This window comes from Arvicola amphibius, chromosome 4 (genome assembly GCF_903992535.2).
Source record: "Arvicola amphibius chromosome 4, mArvAmp1.2, whole genome shotgun sequence".
Lineage (NCBI taxonomy): Eukaryota > Metazoa > Chordata > Mammalia > Rodentia > Cricetidae > Arvicola > Arvicola amphibius.
The window spans coordinates 22250172-22259464 of record NC_052050.1 but is presented as its reverse complement, the minus strand read 5'-3'; positions in this window follow the sequence as shown (position 1 = coordinate 22259464).

The window sequence follows — 9293 nt, the reverse complement described above, 5'->3', positions numbered from 1 at the left end:
TGGGTTCATTTTGCCCATTGCCTTGCACTCCACACCATACAGGGAAATGCTACATAGTGTTTTAGGGTCCTCTGCTCTGCTCAGATCTGCTCCACCGCAAGAGTGGTTCTCTTACTCAGCCCTATGCATTTCCCTCCATCTCCCAAAGGTCTGCAGCACCCTGTCTACACCTTTTCTCCTAGGCAGGTTACATTATGCCTCATGGTAAGATGACTGGCAGTCATGTCTGTGGCTGCTCACAGTTGCCTCGGTAAAGTCAGGTTGATATTAGTTTGAGAGAAAAGTAAATTTTAGAGGACCCCTGATGATAAGGGCTGAGAGACACGTGTTCTGTTTTGATTTAGAATATAGGACTATTCTGATATTAAAATCATGTTTTTTCCTCCTTTCCTATAAACCTAGTCTTCCGCCAGTTGCTTTAGGAGAATTCTTTTATACCCACAGTTAGTTGATTGTACTCTCTATGGATGAGCTAGGAAATGCCAATATTGCTTCTGTAAGTGGATGTCTATGGACATATTGTTACCTGAGAAACACTGAGTAAAAAACAAATTATTTTTGTCAAAACAACTTCTGATATTCTTAATATGAGTGGCAAGAAAATCTTCAGGTTGATTTCCTTAGAAAACAGCATGAGCTAAAAGCCTAGCTGTTGAAACTAAAGAGCGCTTTCTGCTGAACCGCCAGGCGCTGAGCCACGTGATTTCTATCAGTAAGCTTGTGAAACGACCAAGCTCAGGTTTCCGTGCTGTAGGTAAATTTTTGGTGAAAATATTCGCCGAATCCAACGACTAACCCGGTAAAATGGAAACACCTGTTTTAGTGCTTTTCCTCTGCAACAGTCAATCAAACCCTTTTATTAAGTATTAAGAGCAAGGGCTGGGTGGTGGTGGCGCACACCTTTAATCCCAGCACGCGGGAGGCAGAGGCAGGCGGATCTCTGTGAGTTTGAGGCCAGCCTGGTCTACAAAATGAGTTCTAGGACAGACAGAACTGCTACACAGAGAGACCCTGTCTCGAATCCTCCCCATTTCCAAAAAAAGAATTAAGAGCAAAATAAGAGTAATTCATTCCCGGGGGAGGGGACCGAGCATATTTAAACAGAGTGATAACAGATAATTAGATCCAGGTGGAATATCTTCAGGGCATCCTCTTGATGCCTCCTCTGTGCTGGAAACTATTCAGCTGTTGTGTCCCGATAAGCGTGGGTTGGCCTGTTCAGCACCGTCACAGAGGAGGGGTGGAAACTGCGAAGTAAACACAGCCGCTGGGAGTTCACCATCCCCATAGCTCTGCTCGGCAGACGGCACATTGCCGCATCCGCTAGCTCTTACATTCCTTATGCCGCTTCTTCTGTAATGGCCCCTGAGCCTTGGTGGTGGGGATCGTATGTCCCATCCAGAGCACTTGGTCTCTTGATGTCAGCACACTGACCAGTCGGGCATCTGCACCGAGTGCTGTCTGTTGTAAAAACACAGCTCTCTGACCAAGGTTAAGAGCCGCCCAGGTCTCCGGCCAGCCGATGATCTGATGGATATTACCAGAAAACAGTACCTGGGTTTATATAACAAATGCTTATTGAGCACTTTTAACCTGGTAACTGCATGCTAAGTACTTGAGCTGCCTAGGGAGCTACATGGGTGTTACAGCTTTCGTTCAGTATTTGGACACTTGTACATGCACTTCTATCCAACAAGTATGGTCACCTCCTGCAGTGGGCTAAACATGATGTTTTATTCATTGTTCTGGATGCCCGGTATTGTGTGCATATTTGTACATGTGTGTGTGTGTGTTCTTGTTCATGTGAGTGTGTGTGCATAAGTGTGTGTGTGTGTGTGTGTGTGTGTGCGTGCACATGGATATCTTGCTTTTGAGACATGGTTTCTTACTGGAAGTAAAGTATCTTGTATGATAGAGCTGTGTTTTTTCTCTTAAAGATTTATGTTTATTTGTGTGTGTGGTTGTATGAGTGTATATGCACAATGAGTTCAGGTGTCCTTTGGGTCCAGAAGAGGGCAGCATATCCCCTGGATTGAAAACTGACATCCCCCCATTCCACTGCCTTCTTAAAGAACTTGCTTATATTATTTCAAATGTCACACAAATAAATACAGAACTGCCAACTGTTCTAAGAGGTACAAGGGGGAAAATGCAATACATTATGTGTATATACTTCTAACAAGAAAAGCAGGTTTGTTTAATGGTGGTTGGGGGCAGTATTTCCAGGAGAGGTGACATTTGAGCAGACCTGACTGATGAGTAGGGGTTAGTTTGACCACGGCCAGGCAGGAACTACCCTCTCAGGAAAGGGAATATCTGAAAGGAAGCTGAGTGGGAAGAAGAGGGTTAAATTTTACCGGACTGGCATAATCACTGTGTGTATATGTATGTGTATGTATATCATCATATCATGTGTGCAGCTTGAATACACATGTGCGTGCATTGTAAAGTCACACTATGCAAGGCCAGTGGGACTGGTGAAGACGGGAGAGATTCACAGTTTGAGGAAAGTCAGACTTGGCTGCATTTTTGGTATTTATTCCAAACTTCAGAAGAGCTTGGAGCAATGTGGTGATGAGATTAGCCCTGTGAGGGGAGAACGGAAAGGGGTGGGTGCAAGTGGAAGCTGTGTGTGGGGTTGTGATGGTCAAGGCAGTGGAGGAAAATAGCCAGATCAAGGCATTTAGGAGACACAGAGGCAAATATGCCCACGATGAGCTTAGTGTACTATTGAACAGAGGAATCCAGAAATCTGTAGTTTCAGGGGGTATGGAGCTTGATCTAGGTAAGAAGACTCAACAGAAGGATTTTTAGAGCAACATCAATGGAAAAATACTTTTTCCTGGATTGCTTAGCTCAAACTCAATTTCACTGAAATAATAAGAATTTGTTAAAATCACGTTTTCTTGTTTGATGTTTTGTCTGAGCCAATCAAGCACAAGTTTAATAACCATTAAAGACACTTACATAATTGTGATTCAGAGCTAAACTGTCATGATAACATAAAAGGTTCATCTATGTGTATATGCCACAACATATACTATACAGCACACATATGTTTTATGATACACAGCATATACTTTTGGAGTGCAGTTTCGCACGATTAAGTTTTCAGGGTACCAATACTTTGGAAAATGCAGCTTCAATGTGCCCAATGAAAACGCATACAGATCTTTGAATAAAGGCCCTTTTATATAACAGCATAACAATAAAATATCTCCTGTCTAAATTTTAGAGACAAATAATTGTGTAACTTGCTATTTTAGTGGCTGTTGGGAAATACAACCTGACATGTATTGTCCCTTCACTCCTCAGAAGCGTTCCCCTGTCATGCAACTGCTCTCTGTGTACCCTCAAGGTGACAGGGAGTCATGACAGTCATGACTAATGCACACATGGGCTCTCCTCCCTGTTGAGCCATACCTTCCCCTTGAGCGACTCTCAGGCTGCTGCTGGCGAGCCTTCAACTTCCCAGCTCCCTCACTCTGCAAGCTGTGCAAACACTGTCTCAGGTCACACGGGGGAGAGAGCTGCCACTGGGGATGCCAGTGGGGAGCCCAGTCATGTTTTCCTACTGTCCTGGATCCTCAGCCTCTGAGCAGCCAGAACAGGGATGCTAGATGCTTTTGCTGTGTTTTTAATGTATGACCTGGCTGGTGGAATTCTGATCAGTGTGGATGGGATTCTGTAGATTGTGTTCCAGGGTTATCTCTTGATTGGATGTTGACTGCCTGTGTTTTTTGTTTCTTCTAAACTGATAAAAATTTATCAGCTTACCCACCTGGTATTTGATAAGATAGGACATTTTAACATCAGGATTACTCTGTCATCCAGAATCAGCTTATAAGACAGCTTGGAATAGATGTCCCCAAAACATAAAGTGTGCTGGAAGTACTTACATATAATGTAAAATGTAATAAAATATTTAAGAGTCTTGCAGCATTAAAAAACATGCCCCAGGAATATCTGTTTAATAGTTGCTCCTTTTAAAGCCAATAAAAAAGGAGTGAGGACCGTCATATCTTCCACACAAGTGCCTCCTCCTCACACCTTTGTTAAACAATCGTGTATCTTATCTGTGAACTGTAACAACAATGAAGTCATACTCCATCTGCACCAATCTGATAAGGAAAGCAATGTATGGTTTGCATCACGTAGCTGCATTTAGGTCGTACAGATTGACGCTATTATATTTGCAGATAGGTGATGAATAAATCTGTTGGATGAATATGCAAATAAAGAAATACATACACTATATAAAACAATACCAATGAATATACACGATACCATGGTCCTCTTTTTGTAATAGGTGAGCCAGCTCAAGCAGAGTAACTTTCTCAAGAGGACAATCACTCCCTGAGCAGAGTCTGAAGTCCCACCTGCTCTCAGGTCTAGAACCCGCCACCCTTTGTGAATTGTTTCATTTAAACAAAGGTGCAGACATCATGCATTTGTTTCCATGATTTTGAGGAAGAAAACAGCATCCCGGGAGTTAAGAATGTATGTATAGGGGCCGTGGAGCTAGCTTAGCAGAAAGGACTTGCTGCAGAAGCATGAGGACCCGAGCCTGGATCCCCAGCACCTGTGTTAGAAACAAACATTACAAAGCTGCATGTGGCATCCTGCACATGTAAGCCCCAATGCCTAGCTCCAGTTTCAGCGTAGAGACCTTGTCTCAAAAATAGTAATAATAAGCATGAAAAAATAAGGTGGACAGAGAATGGTAAAGGAAGACATCTGACCTCTGCACAACGCATAATGGCATGTGCGCCTGCCACATGTGCGCGCGCACGCACACACACTCACACACACACACACACATGGATCCATGCACACACAGAACATAAGTGTAACACAACATCAACAATGACATCTTTTTGCAACTAAAATTCACAGTTGAAGTTTAGGGAAGACCCGAGTACAGAAATTATTCTGAGATTCTCTGTGCCCATACTTTTGCTTTCTGTGCAGTTTGCTTATCTACCCTGAGTTTTGCAAGCACACACCATTGCATGCCTGCAAAGCAGTGGGTTTATTTATGAATTCATTGTAAGTTATACTGTGAGGCCCTGTGTCGCAAGAGTGAAGGCTTGAGCATGCTAAGGTTCCCTTGGTCTGTTTTATAGGTGGCAGGGGGTTTCTGTGTAGAGCTCTCTCCTTCAGCTTGAGCAGCTGTGGAGAGCTGTCATCTTACAGTGCTGAAGGGCTTTGCCACTCGCGAAACTCTTGCATGGGAATTGGCTTCTCTGACGCTGAAGGTCACCTGCCGTCCAGGGAGGAGAGTAGGGTTGATCCCCTGCCTGTGTATCAGGTGAGAACTATTTCAGATGAACGCTTGCGCATTTCTTTGCCGTCTTTCAAATCATTTAGCAGTGCCTATGAAGGGATGGAAAAGAATAGGGGTCAAGGGGACCATATGCAAATTAGCCAATGTTTTGAGTCGCAGAGTGACTTGTTTTTAACTTTCTCATTGATGACTGACATTGAGTTAGTGCTGTGAGTGAGTTAACTTCTTCAGTTCTTATAATTGTGTGAGGTAGGCGCTTCACTTTTTCCTGGGAGTGGGGATTGAACCCTGGGCCTAAGAACACTATGCAAGAACTCTCCCACTGTGTGACACTCCCAGCTTGGTAGGTATTAGTTTACCATGAGTTTACAGATGAGAGTGGTAAATAAAACTACTAGCAAACAAGAGAGCTGGAGCCCCTCAGGACCACCAGCCTTTGACTCTGCCCTGACCCACTGTGCACAGTGGGGAGCAGGTGCCCGAGAGCTCTCTGAGGACGTGCATGAGGAAGCCTGGGCTTCTGCCCTAATGTTCCACATCCCTGGCAATTTAACAGTCAGTGCTCAGAGCAGGCACCAACTCATTCAGACATCCCCCTGCTGATCCCACATGGCCCCATGATTCCACTGCAGCGTCATCGTAGAGGCAAAGCAACCCCTGCCCCGATACTATCATTTAAGATTGTCTTTGCGGAGGTCTACATACAAAGCAAAGGACCTACTCAAAGTTCACAGCTTGAAGAGCCCTGAGGATTAGCTACACCCGTGTCACCATCCCCACAGCCAGCAGGTCCTTCAATTCCAAAGGCTGTCTTGGGACCCTCCCCAGAAGGCCAGTTCATTTATTCTCCCTCACTTTCTATGCCAGGAGACCACTGACCTGCTGTCATTGGAGAGGAGGCTTGTTTGCCCTAAAGTTTCACATAAATGGGATCACAGAGATGTATTCTCTTGTGCCTGGCTTCTTTAGCTTAGCTACTAGACTGACCTCAAACTCCTGGACTGGAATGATCCTCCTGTCTCAGCTTCCTGCATAGCTGGGACTCTGGTTGCATGGCCCATGTCCCTGCTTCCCATGGGGTTTCTGTATCGGCATTTCTGTGCTTTATACATTGACAGGCTGCATTCTAGTGTGTGGACTTTATCAGGTGATTAGGGTTAGGACCATGAATTCTGATCTTAACGACCTTTTCTTGATATGTTGCTAAATGGCGCAGCTTCAGGTTTTGGAACCAGCTGCAGTGAAGAAAAGATACAAAGAGCTGGCTTTTCAGTTTGATTTTGAGTTTACGATACTAATCTCTCTCTCTCTCTCTCTCTCTCTCTCTCTGTCTCTGTGGTGTGTGCACACATATGTTGTACAGATGGATGAGCCTGTAGAGGTCAAGGGTCAGCATTAGATGCAGTTCTTCAGGTTCTATCTACCTTGTTTTTTGAGACAGGGTCTCTCTTTTGGGTGAGGCTCACCATTAATTTAGGGCTGGGTGACCAGTGAGCCCCAAAGATCCACATGTCTCAGTCTCTGAGATCCTGGGAGTCAGACTCAGGCCCTCATGCTTATGTGGCAAATGCTTTATTGATTGAGCCATCTCTCCAGTCTGTGGTATTAATCTTAATAAAATTTAAACATATATTTATGTCTAACATTTAAGAAGCATTTACCCTACAGAAGATCATTTACTCAGCTGTATGAATACATTTTAATTTCATTAGATATTTGAGTACATTTTGAAGAGCTTAAGATGGTCAGATTGCCTGCCTGGTATTCTAAACATTAATTACTAACTTTGTTTTCCCTAAGTGGTCTAGGAGACCTGCAGGGGAGTGATTACTAGTTAAATAAGACAGTCTTATCTTAATAAGTTGATAGTGAAAAGAAATATTATCTTCTTCCTCCTCTTGTTCCTCTTTTTGCCTTCCTTCTTCTTTTCTAATAAATCTGATAGTCTAATCTCAAATGATTTCAATGGAGGTAGTTTTTAAAGGTCCTTTCCTGAGGTTCCAGCAGGTGGCGCTCTACCCACGCTGAAAGGAATCTTGCTCTGCATCCTGAGGGTTTGTTTCTGGGTGGTTTCCCTTCTGTTAACCTTTCCTCAACCACATTTGTTTGGATGACTAAAATCTATTTTGTCCTTGATTATTAGAGCAATACACGTGCTTATTAAGGTTTTAAGACATACACAGAAGGAATAATAGAGCATACTTGTGAAGGCCCTTGCTAGTCCTGAGAGATTGCTGTAACAATTCAGTATATACTGCATCTTCCAGGCCCTTCCTTAGCTTAGACAAAACAACAATCGCATATATAAACAAGAACTTAAATTTGCAAGATTTTAGAGCTTAACGTAATTTTAAACAAGATGCTTGGCTTTTGCTGTTTGATCTCTTAGCTCCCCCCCCGCCCCACCACTGACTTATTTCCTCTAAGGACATTTTTTTTACAACTTGTGTCTTGCAGAGTCCAGGACTTTCACAACTGGGCTGAACCAGGGACCGTGGTCTGGTGGTAGAAGCTGGACTCTCGTGAGGTCATTGTTATGGCCCCCAAATTTGTATTCTCCCAAAATATGTATATTAAAACCTAGTCGCTAGTGTGGTGGCATCACAAAGTGGGACACTTGGGAGGTTCTAATGGCAGAGCCCTCGCAGATGGGACCAGTGGCTTATGGAACAGAGGTCCCAGGGAGTGGCTTCCATCCTCTACCGTGTGCCCAGGCAGTGGGCCCTGAGCAGACACCCAGTCAGCCTGTTGAACTGAGAGAAACCAGCTTCCGTCATTTATGCTCCCTTCCTGTGGTCTAAAGCATGATGTCACAGCCATCCAAGGGGACTAGGCTGGGTGCTGTGCTAGCTGCCTCTCTTGCCAGTGAGAATGCGAATTTCAGACTTCCTACACCAGGTAGAGTCTGGAGAATATCCCAGAGATAGTGTGATAAAGACTGGGATTTGGGACCTGCTGCCCTTCCATGAAATCCCAGCCATGGGAGCCTCAGTGGGAGAATATGTGAAATGGCCATTTTTAGACAACTGCCCTCCATTGTAGTATAACCTTGTAGGCGTCTGACATTCCCTGAGACCAAAGCACAGCAAACAGCATTTTGATCCCTATATATTATATACACTGACCACATTCACTTCCATGGCTGCCTCCTATTGCCACCTTCCTCCTTCTGCCAAGACAGCTTTGCTTTATTTGGGTTAGGGGTAGAGTTAAGTTCAACGTAGGGAAGAATTAGGATTCTGTCGAGTAATATTAGGGGTTAGGGTTGTCCTTGGAGGTCCTGTTCTGTCACTTCCTTCCACATGAGGGTCAGGAGGTGAGGCTACCTGAGGTCATTATGGAGGCCACCCCAAGAAGTAATAGAAGTATTGACAACAGTTGAAAACACAGGGAGATTAACCAGGGAGTGGGCATAGAGGGAAGATGGGAGGATGGAGCCCAAGGTTCATAGGGAAAAGCCCTATGAAGAAGCTTCCAGAGGGAGTGGTGTCTCTGAGTCACATTGCAGAGCAGGGGGGGCATTTGCAAAGGAAGGGAAGGCTGGAAAACCAAGCTATCTCAGGAAGGACCATTAGGTTTGCATTGATCATACCCCTTTGAGATCCTTCCAGTCTGTTATCGGTGGGCTAGTCAGATGGGGGCTGAGGATCCTGCTCAGGAGCAGACCTAGGGCCTCTCTTTGGGTCTGAAAGGTCAGGTTCACCTATGACAGGTGCTGGAAGCAAATACTAAACACAGAGAGATGAGTGCACACTAGAGGAACATGAACAGAGGGTCTGAAGCCACTTAAACATTACAAGGAAGATGACTTCAGGAAACTGAACACTGAAGCCAACCAGCCAAAAAAAATGGTGTAACCCTCTGAGGTTTTTCTCAGCTGTAGAAGACTTCCAGGCTTCCTCTCTCCTGTGCCCACTTCATTATTCCTTACTCATCTTCCCCTGGGTTTCTCTCTCCCATTTCGTTTCCAGAGAGTAGACAATAAAGAGACACACACACTGAGCGT